This window comes from Thunnus thynnus, chromosome 12 (assembly GCF_963924715.1).
Source record: "Thunnus thynnus chromosome 12, fThuThy2.1, whole genome shotgun sequence".
Classification (NCBI taxonomy): Eukaryota; Metazoa; Chordata; class Actinopteri; order Scombriformes; family Scombridae; genus Thunnus; species Thunnus thynnus.
Window position 1 is genome coordinate 16,410,462 of NC_089528.1, and position 13,667 is coordinate 16,424,128.

A 13,667-nucleotide genomic window follows, 5' to 3' on the forward strand; every position below is an offset into this window, starting at 1 on the left:
ATCCAGCTTTATTGTAGAGGTGGAGGAAATATTCAGATCCTTTACTGAAGTATAAATACCAATACAGCAATGTGAAGTACTCCATTACAACTAAAAGTCCCGCATTCAAGGAAAAGTACTAATATGATCAGCTTGATGAAGTTCAAGTATGAAAGTAAAAGTACTTCTTTGGTCCATCTGGCTCATATATTATTATATATGACATCATCAGAGCACAATGTCTATTTATGTTCTTTCATTTGGCTTTAATTGCTGTACAGTTGTACAACACACTTACTTTCACATGATCCCTGTGGACAGAGATTACACTTCTTTACTTGCAACTTGTGAAATAGGTCAAATTTGCCCTGGTTGTTGCTATTGTCAGGATTGTCTCGGGGAGAGCATCATCTAAGCCTGTTAACGTAGGAAGAATCTTACAGTTTTGTTAGAAAATGTTACATAAAAACAAATATGGCATTGTGGCATGGAAAAGCATTGTATTTTATGTCTGCATCTGCCAGTGGGCCATCATGATAAGAGTAGGCATAATAATATGTTAATTCAACTAAAGGAGAGACGTGATGTTCTCTGCAATTAGGTGCAAAAAGGCAATCGGCCAAAGTGAGTTGGAAAATATCAGATATTGGCAAAAATCCAATATCATGCATCCCTAGTTTCAAGGCATTAATGAATCCATTAATTATTCCCTTAAAAACCCATTAATAAATACCTCAATTCCAGCATTATTAATAGGGAAAAAAAATGGAAATTTAAGGTAAAAAAAATAAGGGATTTGGTTAGTGGGAATAATAAAAAAAAAAGACTAAGTTTGTGTTATTGCAGAGTAATTTCTGTGCAGAGATCCTGAATGAGGCTGACTTGTTGTTAATGACACTTTCTACATGTCACTGAATGGATGCTTTAAGTATACAGTGTTTGTGACGTGAAATAAAAAGGGTGTTGTGTTTCACAGGGCAGCTTTTCAGTTGCCAGTGGCCCATGATGCCTGACCCCTCCCTTTCTTTGTCACCGCTGGCGCTGTACTCTGTTTTCTCCCATCTCTGTGGCAACCAGGGCCGCATGCTATTGTGTTGATGTTTGTCCACAGCTAAGGTGTCGCCTATGTGTTTAATGGACCTCCCAGTCCGCTTCAGTGTCCGCTTCAGAGTCCCCCAGCAAAGCTGAGCGGCTGGGCCCTGCCACTGTTTGTCCCTGGGTGTCAGTGAGTCGAGGCAGGGTGGGGATGAGATAGGGCTAATAATGGCTGCTTTGTTCCTTTGCTAGATGTGTTGAAGCTGTGCTCCTGTGGACCAGGAGACGCCTGGTCAAACAGAGACACACAAAGGCTCTGGAAATGGCTGTCCGTGGCCCATTCTCCACAGTCTGCCATGCTGCCAACATACACAACCTTCTGAAGCCGCGCTGAATTACTACCCTCACAACCTTTCACACATATAAAAGCACTCTTTCACTCAGTGGGAACACTGACATTTCCCTTTTGATGAATACAAAGGATTTTTTAATACTAAGTTTTTTTTAGGTGATTACACCGAGGTCATATACACCATTAGAATCAGTATGTGGTCTCTCTTTTCAAGGGCATTCACTTTATTCACTCGTAAAAGCCACACAGGCGTCACTTGATTCAGTCAAGCTCAAGTGGTGCATTTTACTTTTAAGATATTATTTTCACTTGATTGATTGACAAAGTAGGCGCAAAGCAGCCCTGATATCCTCACTAGTGTTAGAGATTGAGAAGAAATTACTCTCCATTATTGCGCTTTTAACATTTGCAGAAAGGATATATGGCCGCACAGAGAATAGTTATGTTTTGTAGTTCTGGGGAGATAATGGTGAATTTAACAATCAATAACAATGAAAACCTTTGGAATGCCAAGAAATAATCTCTAGAGCTAATGCGCCACATATTCTCATCCAGCGGCTGGTGTTTTAACCTCTTTAGCATAGCCCCTCGAGGAAATGGGGGATATGATTAGGAATTCGTTAGTGGGCTTCTATTTTTATGCTGATGACACACTTTCTTCTCCCGGGCCCTCAATGTTGCTGGCTCTTGACTTTCTCACTGTCTTTTCTAAACTAGATCAGCTGTTTACCACCATGTAGGAACGTGACATGAAGTTCACTGACTAAAGCAGCTGCAAGCAGCGGACTGATATCAGTCAGAGAGAAAACTCTTCTGTCATCTGAAATCCAGTCACATGCCCCGACACCATTCACAAGCTTCTTTAAATCCCTTCTTCTTTCAAAAAAAAAACAACAAAAACCATGCTGCAGCTCAAAAGATGTGTTTCTTTTATAGTGGCGCCATTTCACCAGTTGGACCTGCAGTTGTGCCACCTGCCTCAACTATTGACTGCGAGATACAAAAAGGGATGCACAAAACCAATAAAGGGTGCCGTACAATTTTGTTGAAATCCGGCGTTTTTGTTCATCCCATCATGTTTGGAGCAGATTACAGTGTGTCCACACATCCTCGCTCCCCAGGGTGCCTTCTCTGTGGCTCAGGTATTGTGACTATGCAGGCGGGCTGGTGGCCCTGGGCCCTGGGCGCTTTGGAGAAGAGAGGACAGTGGCTGCATTTGTTTCCCATTGAAAAGGATTACAGGTCCTGACGGCCATGATTAATCACCCAGAGGCAGACATCTGAATACGGCCAGGGAAAGGTTCAACTTTTTAATTCATCCCACACCCAATCTATTCAAACCAGCTGTTGGCGCTCCTTTCCCTCATCTCCCTGCTCTTTCTTCTCAGTGACCATTGCCTTCTACTGTCTTTCTCTCCCCATTTATGGCTCACATAATTATCTGGGGACGCACAGTTGTTGTAATTGTGGGGGTGCTTGGACGCCGCTTGGCGCTCTATTTTTATTGGAGATGGGCTCCTTTCTTCTTTGTGGGAGAATAGTTAATTGACTTTGTTAATGCATTTGGGGATCAGTGATTTCTCAACAACAAATGACCTTTATGGAGCTCAGCGCCACTTATTGTTTATTGTGTGTGTGCGCCCAAGCAAGTGTGTGAGCCCATGTGTGTTGCATCAGTGCATGCTTGCATGTGAGTGTGTGTGTGTGTGTGTATGTGTGTGTGTGTTGATCCATTGTGACCTTTTCTTGTGTCAGGTGTGTTTGTGCAGAGACAGAGCAATATTTCCCCTCAAAGCTTCTTTTCCAAAACACTTCAGATTCATAAACATTTCCGTGCCGCCACTACGCTGACAGACAGCTGAATTTCTGTGTTTTGAATAAATTTCACATCTCGCCATGTTCATATCCACTCATATGAGCAGGCCTTCTCATTAAGACTCAGCAGGTTATATGATGGTATTGCTGGAATCCCTGGAGCAAAATGAACAGGGACAGCTACACTGCTTAATGCAAGGTAGCCTAGCAACAGATAGTGGGATGGCGGTGGAAACATACCCTCATATTTATGTTTACATGAGAGAATGATTTGTCTGTCAGGCTGATGGATCCTAATGTTCTCCTCTCCCCGGGGCTTTTCTTGTGCCGCACGCAGGCCTGACACTTACCCTGAAGGACAGGCACCACCTTCTCCAACATGCATGAATACTTAATACTGTTAGACTGCATTTATGCAAAGAATGGAAATGGCACTAGACGAGGAGAGGGGGGCTAAAATGCATCAAAAGCATGACACAGTATGCATCACGAACATGCGGGGGGAAGCATAGAGAATGACGGCGGACATAAAGGAAGACAGAAAAGCATGTTTCTTTTCTGCAGTTTATTCCTCATAAAAGCTTACAAGTAATCACATTGTAGTATAGCAGAGAGCAATAGTTTCATCTGCATGGCGACCGTTGACAACTGTGACAATATAAACGCAAGTCACTTCCAGTAAGTACAGTACATGAGCTATAGGACTTGATAGAGTCTGTCTTTACTGTATGTCCAGCTCCTCCAGGGACAGACTACATCAACTCAATTAGCCTGGCACAGCCTGAGTATCAGCACCATAGATTAGATTTCACTCTGCCTTGTTTACCAGAGAGCGGCCCGCAGAATAATATCTATACAATTTGTGCTTTCAGAAAAATGATGATGGTATCATAGCTGTGGAGCAGCAGATATAAGCTTCTCCTGCGTTGTGGTATAGGGTAACTGGCTGGGAGAGATATAAAAACGCCTTTTGTCAGGAGATACTGTAGGCATATCCCCGTTCATCTTGGGAACTTGTTTCCATAGTTACATCAATGTTGTTGAAGTGAGAAGATCAGGTATTCCAGTGAGTGATCCTTTACATGAGCTTTGCACTTCTATTGATTTTCATCCCACGTTGAAAAAAACAGCCCACTGCAAACTGTCTCAGAGATATTGTGGAGGTAATGAAAGGGCGAAATGTGTCGGAAATGTGTTAGACAAAGAAAGAAAGGAAAATAAAAGCCTCTCAAAAAAGGCATTGAGAGATTTTGAGATGTCATGTGCAGCTCCTCCGAGGGTCAGGTAATGCTGTCAGAACCACAAACCACAAAGCGTGACAGCGGCTGAGTCTAAAAACTAATCGCTGTCTCTAACAGTCAATCATCGCCGTGTTGTTAGCCACATGCTTATGTGTTCATAAGAAATCTCCTCAACAGCGTGCCGCTTGCTGTATGCTAATGGCTTTGAAAAGAGAGCTAATCACTGCTGCGCGGTTAGCCACATGCTTGCCTCTTGCAGCATGGCTGGTGTGTTCCAGGGGTTAGCAAAACACCGGCGTAACACATGATCGCTCTTTATGAGGCTGGGGCCTGCATGAGAGAGAGGGGGCCCACAGACGATGCTAAAAAGACGGTAATGACAGCCATTCACCGCAATCCAATTATGCAAAAGGGAGTCTAAACAATTCCATCATCCCCTAAATTAGATTGTCCTAACGAGATAAAGGCACCAATTAATCCTGAATTAATTTCTACAGCTCATTTTCCCCAGAAAACACTCTAATATGCAAATGCCAATGAGAGACAGAGAGGCATCCTTCTGCAGGGGTTTACAATACCTCTGCTTGTTGGCTCTTCACTGTGAGTGAACTTGTGAACTTAGACACATGTTGTGAGGAAAAAAATGATGAAATATAACACATATAACAGCCCAGGTGTAGCACAGAAGAGTAAAGGCAAATATAACTGGTTTTAATGTTTAGAGTTCAATGAATGGCGTCGTTGTATTGACATGAGACGGTGCAGTTCAATAAACTCCCTTTAGTGCTGCTACTAGTGTAATGGAAAGCAAATAGAAGCCAAAACAAAGTCAATACGTCTAATTTGGCATTGAGGTTTAGTTGATTAAATGTAAGCAGCTTAAAAGATTCAAATATTTCTTGTATGACAGCATAGAAATGATGGTTTCTGTACACATTTTTTTCTGTTATTGTGTTTTGTTCTCATCCGTTGTTGAAGTTACTTCAATTTAAAGAAGATGACTGAACCAATGGTGAAATTCACGTTAGCCAGACTTGACGTTGCACACTCGCCTGTAAATATCCGCTTGCTTTGAAAACAAAGCAATTAAAAATTTTGTTCATCATAATCATCATTATCATTTTCACACTCTTAATTGTCTCGCTGCCAGCTGTCTCGAGTTGTTATAATTGAGTGATACGACACATTTTCTCAATAGTGCCTGAGATGCAGCCTCCACCTCTGGCGCAAATGTATGTTTATGTTGAAATGTAAAACTATGAGTTTCATTGTTAGGAGAGATTTCTCTTGTTATTTATGATATCGGGCGTGAATTACTTTGGTTTTTGAGCATAAATCTAAACTCTCCGTCATATTGAAATGAATAAAAATTTAGAAATGCCTCTTTACTCCGTATTTTATCACGGAGGATGTCTTTATGAACCCAGTTTGGGCCTTGAAGTGCAGTATTTTATCGATCGGCAGTGAGCTACTACCACCTGTGCACCCCCCAGTGATGACAGAAACAACCAGGCTGTCAGTTGCCAGGCAATATTCCCAACCACTGGCCCACATCAGCTAATTACCAGCAGAAATCACGTATTGACAGATGGGCCTATGCATATTGATCGGCCAGCACTGCCACGTTCTAAATCACCAAACGCTAATGAATCATTTCCCATTTGGGAGAGAGAAGGGAAAAAAGCATTTGTCTTCCGCTTGACATCATACCTGTACCGCGCATAGCACATGACGTGAATGTACACAAATCACAGCCATGGTAAACTCTCCCAAGACTTCAGCTGCTCGTATACCAGACTCTCTGTCTCACCTTCTTCCCCCCTGTCTGTCTTATCTCTCGGTCTGTCTCTCTCACCATCTTTCTCACCTCAGCCATCCCTCTTTCTGAGCTGCGTGGTAGTTATTTTTCATCGCGGCGAGCTGGCCGAGGCAGTAAATACCCTGCTCCTCAGACTGCGGACCCAGAGTGACCCTGCAACCTCCGTGTCTCTGATGCCTCTCCCAAGGTCTCTCATTCCAAGGCCCCTGTGATGCAGCGCTCTGGTTGCAGCGCAGACCCTGTAATTCACCAGCCTGCTAGATCGCCTGCCAGGAGCTATTGATTTTTGTTTCCCCAATCTCCAGGAGAGAGGGAAAGAAAAGATTAAAAACACTTTGTCAGTTTGGTAGGGAATAAGAATTCTGCGCAGGGGGATACCTAGGAGGGCACGGGGTCACGGCTGAGGTACTGTACGTCTTTATGGCTTTAACTATTTCCACACCACGGACATCTCTGTCTGTGGCTCTCGCTCTCTCTTTGTCTTTCTTTCTGTACAGAGAAAATTCAACAGTGGAATAGAAGCAGGTGTTGTTACTCAGGAATGACCTCTCCTGCTCCTCTTGGTATACACGGCGCTGTATGACATGAAAGTCGATGACTGTGTTTAAATGCACACACACACACAAAAACTGATTAAAGTCAGAAAATCCAATAAAGTGTCTGCATGCTTTTCATAAGTCTGATTACTCTAAAACACCAGTTTACATGCAGTGTGGTCAGTGATTAGATTTCCTCCTACACCCTCCAAAAAAAAAGACATTACTTCACCACCATTTCAGTTTTTTCCAGCATATAGATGAATATTGACATAGATACCAACTTCTAAATCATTCACTCACTCATCCTTGTTAACATCAAGTTCTAGTCTATGTAGCTAACTAGCTAGCAAATTTAACCGTTGAAGATTGGGAGTCACAAAAAAGGAAAAATGGGAATCTCTGTATGGATTTAGGTTATAACTATAAAATGAAAGCCAATTTTAGTTTTCCGTTAAGCACAAATATTTGACAACTGGACTGTTTTGACAATCCATGTTTGTCAGCCTCAGCTAGACGTTAGCTGCAGCTAGGCTAGCCATGTAAGCACCAACTGCTTCTTCTGTTGTGTTTCTCTAGTTTCTTTCCTTTCTCCTTCTGGCTCCATATATTCAATTTGTGCCTCCCATTGTAAATTTGCATTCACTCTTTTCAGACCATTGATTTTATATGCAGTTGTGCCACCTCTTAATTTCACACCTGTTAGAAGAAAAAATCTCAGTTTATTTAATCTTGTTGCTTGTTTACTTGTTGAACATAACTAACATTACTAAGCTTGCTTTCCCTCATTCAAGCTAACCAAGCGTTTCTGGAAACTGAATCGTCTTCATGACAACTTAGCAAACTCTGTCCACTGAAGAAGACCATGAAATACAGTTAAAAGCTTAGGAAAAAGCGGATTTTGAGGTAAAATTGATTTGTCAGACGTCTGGCATACCTTCAACTAGCTAGTTTAGCCAAAGTTACAATATTCACTTCTTTTAGTTTATCATATAATTTTGACATGTGATATATAGAAGTGTTTGTGTAGAGTTTGAATGTTTTCTTACACACATACACACACACACACACACACACACACACACACACACACACACACATATATATGTACATTTTTTTCTAATTACAGTAACCTCTGATTTACCCACCTCCTCCACATCCTTTATTGTCCCTCCTAACTCTGAAACCAAACCTATACACCTTATCACTTGTCCGTAGTTGTGACTATAGCCTGCATAAAATATTTTATCCCTTTATATACAGTTTATTTTTGCAAGAGGAGCTTTTTTCATGCACATTAACAATTAAGTTTCAATCCCTTCTCTGCATGGTTATTGTTCAGTTAATTATTGCTGTATGCCAAATATATGTCAAAAATATTTTCTGATTGTTTTTATAAAGATTTAATGACTCGTCTTGAAATTGTGGTCATAAACATAAACACAACTTTATCCAATCTAATTTGATTTTGTGGCAACAGGCTAACCCCGACCATTGTATAAAACCACACTGGAATGTTTTGGGTTTGTAGTAACTAGCAGAATGATTTCATAGTTGGAGGTGTTTATTTGTTTACATTTCCTAAGAATGTGGTTGAGGTCTAATTTATCATTTTCTCTCTGTCCTCCACCTCCTGATCTAACAGTGTAGGTGACGGAGATGTGGGTGGAGGCCAACAGTCCTCTACAGCTCTGTATCGCTCCGTATCCATGCCCACTTTTGAGCAAACCAATCCAATGTGAAGGATTTCATTTAAATCCCTCCTGTAATTATACTCCACCCACACATTCAGCCTCACTCAGAGATACGTGAGATTACTGGAGATGGTCGCTTTAAAAGACCTCTGAGAAACTTTGTATATTCGGCCAAGTAATTTTGTTTCCTCAGCAGGGATTTAGATGTGTTAACTGGGATATTTGCAGCCTGAAAAGGGAAAAAACACTTCTGAAATCAGATTTCTAACTAAAATTATATCACTACTTAAAGATTTCTGGTTACTGCTCTACTTGTTAATGCACTGACTGTGTGTGAGTTGAGTTTTTGACTTTTTGTTCCTTTCTACCAGATGAGCGAGATGATAAATTGAAAACCCTTGTGCTCCGAGTCCCCCAGTTTCTCATTTTTGTCATTTGGGAAAACCTACACACACGCGCTGCCACGCAGGCAAATACAGTCATGCTAATGTGATGCCAATGCATTACACCATCAGATTGTGTTACGCATGGACGGCTCTTATCATTTCACCCTAACTTTCAACTAAATGTGGGGAATGTTTTTCCCCCTGACATTAGGGTTTGGTAATGGTGCCTTTCAGGACCACTCTATTTTCTGAAATGAAATATTCATTCATTGGTGAGGACAGTCTTAGAGGAAGTCTGTTTGAAATGTGAATTCATGGTTCCAGCAGACATTTCTTCAATATTTGATGGGTCATCACAGCTCTGTGTCTAATACCGCGCAGCTCTCCTGAATACTTTCTCTGTGTTGCTTCTCTGTCTTCTGTTGGTTAAATCCTCTCACAGTTAACCAAATCAGGCATGAAAAATATGCACAAAAAAGCCTTCTAGGATAATTGTACATATTTTGGTGAAATTTTAAACCTAAATCACCCTCTTTAGAATTTTCCTTTTGCTTTGGTGACTGTTTTTTCCCCTTTCTCAACAGGTTAACATCTCTTAAGTCCAATCTATTGTGTGAAACCATCAGCCAGTGCACACTAAATCAGCTTGATTGCATGCCAGCAAGAAGATAAAAGGCTCGGAGGTGGGTACAGTAATCCAAAGAAAGCGGGTGGTCTGCTTGAAGGCATATCGTTTTATTCTCTCATGCATATTCACTCCTAAGCCTCTGAGTATGCAGATTAGTCTTGTCTGAACAGTGGACTCTCCAATCACATCCTACTTTTGCTTTTTCTTTTTTCTTTTCCTCTAACTGCACCCTGCTGTGCGTGAGTGCAAGCACAATGAATGTAGTGTGCATGTGTGTGTGTGTGTGTTTGTGTGTGTGTTTGTGTGTGTGTAGGGGGGATTTTTGCTTGTTTGCAAGTTCGGGGGCAGGAGGGTTTGAGCGTGCATGCATGAATAAATGTTTGGGTGTGTGTCAGTGCATATGTATGTGTGTGTGTGTGTGTGTGTGTGTGTGTGTGTGTTTAGGTATGTGTTTGCCAGACACATGGCTTTGTCTTGTCCTGGCACCGTGCTCGACTCACCAGATGTTCTCCTTTTTTATCATCCTCCACTTGCACCGTGTTCTTTGAGGTTTAGGGAATCTGTGTCGCTCACATTCAACTTGCTCTGTTGTTTTCTTCTGTTTTGTGGAAAAACGACAAGCTCGTCAAAGCCTCGTATAGCTGCTTTTTAAATGAATGTTTTCAGGTCTTCCAGGAGCAGCAGTTCATGGTCAAATAGTTTGGTCTTTAGAGGAGAATAATCTTAAGGTTAGTTTGAAGTATTTTATTTGTTTATTTTTAATTGATTTATTCTCGTCATTACTGTCACTGTGTGTACTGGTGACCTTTATTGTTAATTGTTTGTTTGGATTCCCATTCATTGTTAACGTGGTAAAACTACTCTTCCTGGGGTTTAATCAACAAATGTTTACACTTCCACAATATACAGCACTTAATACACTTACTGTAATAATAATGACTTCTACCAATTTAAGTAATATCATAGTTATACCAAACACAATAAGATTACATAAAAATCAAACATGTTACATACGAACCATTAAATACACAAAGAACAATATCCTCAATCCATTTAATATTTAATCCACAGACAACCCTTAAGTTTGGCATGAAGAAGATGCTACAAAAGACACACAATAAACACCAAACACACACTAAGCATCTAATTATTGTACTGTTAATTATGTGATTTTTATGTGATAATGTGATAACTCTTTTTACTCACTTCAGAAATGTAGTACTCCACTTACAAAACATTTGGGACCTTGTAAGAGACAGACTTATTTTTTTTAAATGTTACAAATTTGAAGCAGAGATATCTTGATTTTATTCCATATTTGGGGACCAGCCCCAGGAACCCTGGAAAAGATAAGATAAGCTATACTTTATTGTCCCCTTAAGGACATTTTCTACAGCTCAGCATTGCTGCATCACAGAACATGTATCTCCAGACAGACTTAGATACTTTCCAATATATTTACAATCACTCTTACATTAAAAACGCACACACGCAATAAGACCCATGAAACCAATAAAACCAATAGAACTTATGAAACCAGTAAAATAACATTACAGTAGCATTGAACATTGTACCAACATATTGCCTGTTCAACATAAAATCAATAACTTAAGTATTGCACACACCACTGTAGACGTGTACGTTCCACCAACACAGCATTTAACTGCTCGCTATTTAAAATCTAGACTTGAAACCTACATTTGCAACTCAATGGTGTCTTTCGTTTGACCCTACCTGCCTGGTAAATGCATTTGTCTTTCGAACCTCCAGTTTATAATAATAAAAAATCAATTTGGAGTCTAAAGCCAAACCAAGATTAGAGTTGGAGTGTTTGTTAAGTGCTTGTTGCTGGTGAGGTGAAATATAGTGATACTCACAGGAACCACAGCTGCAAATACACAAAAAGTCCAACTTGATTAATTTGTTAAAGAAAGAGGGAGCAGAGTAATATTCCTTCAGGAGAATTCCTTGTGATGCCTCTGCCCTTCTTCCACAAGAGGTCAAAGTGCAGGGTCACGTACCAAACAGCCTTCCTGATGGCAAGAGAGATGCAACATTCTGCTCATGGACACTTTAGCAGAACAGAAGCAGCAGAAGAGATCGGGGAGTTTGGAAATTAATTGCATTTAATTACATGTTTACATTCACCTGCAGTTCTAGGTGAACATGAGTTTCCAATGTGGAGGCTAGAATGAAAAGTCTTGATGCAAACCAGTGCACCACACTGCAGTCACGCCCATGTGAAATTAAATCAAGCTGTCACCTGGTCAGTGCCACCGCCCATCAAACACACACACACACGGACACACACACACACACACTTCCATCAACAAACACAGAGAGCTAGCTGTCAAATAAAGCAACTTGTAATTATGGGAGGGGGTGAAATTCAGATTTATTTATTCCAAAATGAAGCCTGCCGACCGACGGAGGGACAACTCTCCTCCATCTGTCATCGTTGAAGCCACACGCGTCTGACACAGGGATTCATTCGTCTTGTCGTCTTTGACAGTCGGATTTTCCCGGCGCACTCCCACCAGGAGTCGCACGGGATTTTGGAGGCATACTAAAAAAGAAAACACTCTGACAAGGAGTAGGCTCTTTATGAATGCAAATGAGTCTGGGAAAATTCACAGAGCAGCTAGCAGGCTCTGAGGCTCCGGCATCCGTCACATCTCCCCCCACCAGGCACAACCCACGCTTTGCCAAGAGGTCCAAGGGCTTACAGGGGCCCTACAGCAAGAACAGACACACTCATGCAAAAGGGCATGGAAATCCTGTGGCTGACACACACTGCGAGTGCCATCGGTGACTATTATTTTCACAAAAATGATAAGCTTACTGTTTTTACATGCCATCCACAGAATGGCTGGTGGGTTTTTAGGTTTTTATTATAAAACATTCATCTCCTAAACCCTCTCAGTGTGGATACGTGTGTGTATGAGGATGCGTCACTTGTATCACTTGACATTTGGCTCCCCTTTTATCCTGTTCCAAGGATAGTAAGTCAAATGCTATGTGACAGGTCAACCCCTTCATATCAGTCATCCTTCACCCTGACCCAGCCTCAGCTGCACAAAGACACATCCAGCTCCACCACACTAAAAATGATCATTAGTTACAAGATACAGACGAATCCTGCTGGGTTAAAGGCAGGAATCTGTTTACTCAAGCTAACAAGGCAATGCTGCATAAAATCTCCATCCTAACTAGTCTATTTGTGAGTCCTAAAATCTTGTTTTCTTAAGTGAAGGCACAAAAACAGGGGCAAGATTAGTTCACACCTTTCCAAGAAAAATAACCTGACTTTAAAAAAAAAAGATCTCTGGAGTCAAGTTTTAGAGAAGATAAAGCAATAAGCTTCATTGTCTGGTGTTTGAAATAGTGACGGTAATTTCTAGAAAATTCCTGCTCTTTTCCACAATTAAACTTTCACACATAAGGATTCGACTAAAGATACTTTTGAATTGCATTTTGGAAATTGTAGGATCCAGCATGTCTAAAGCTTGAGCGAGAAGTCGGGTTTGTAGTTGACGCAAAAGGTTAACAGTCCTTGTAGAGTTTGGTGCAGGTTTTGATTCATAGTTTGGCATTGGATTTCACCAACCTTCCTCACAGTAACTTTGTTTTACATTTTCTCATTTATTTTGTGATATAGATGATGGTTGGAAGGTTTTGCCTTCTCTTATTACTGAATATTTACTGACTCCATGCAATGCCCCTGTATATGTCCTTGAATAAATGTGATATAGAGCGACGATCCCAGAGAGCAGTGGAAATGGCTTTTGCGAGACGTGTGTTAATGAAAAGAAGAAGACTACTGAGTGTTTTCTTAACTTGCTTCGTGATGTTTTCACTCTCAAAAAGCCAACCCTCAGAGATTTTGCGACATCCAGTAGTATCTCTGTCGCTGTCTTTGCCTCGATGTGTAGTTGCATTTATTGGGACTTATAGCTACGATGTAGCTTTGACAGCTAAGTTCATAAACTCTGTAGCTACACACAACTGTAAATCCACCTATACTAAGGATTTTTAAAGGATAGGTTCACAATTTTTCAAGTCTGTCCTAAAACAACAGTCTGGTGCCCAAATGAACATTGCCACATGTTTTTCTTGCTCTAATCATTCCTCCTGTTCACACTGACCACTAAGAGATCCCTTCATAATGTGATTTCAATGTAA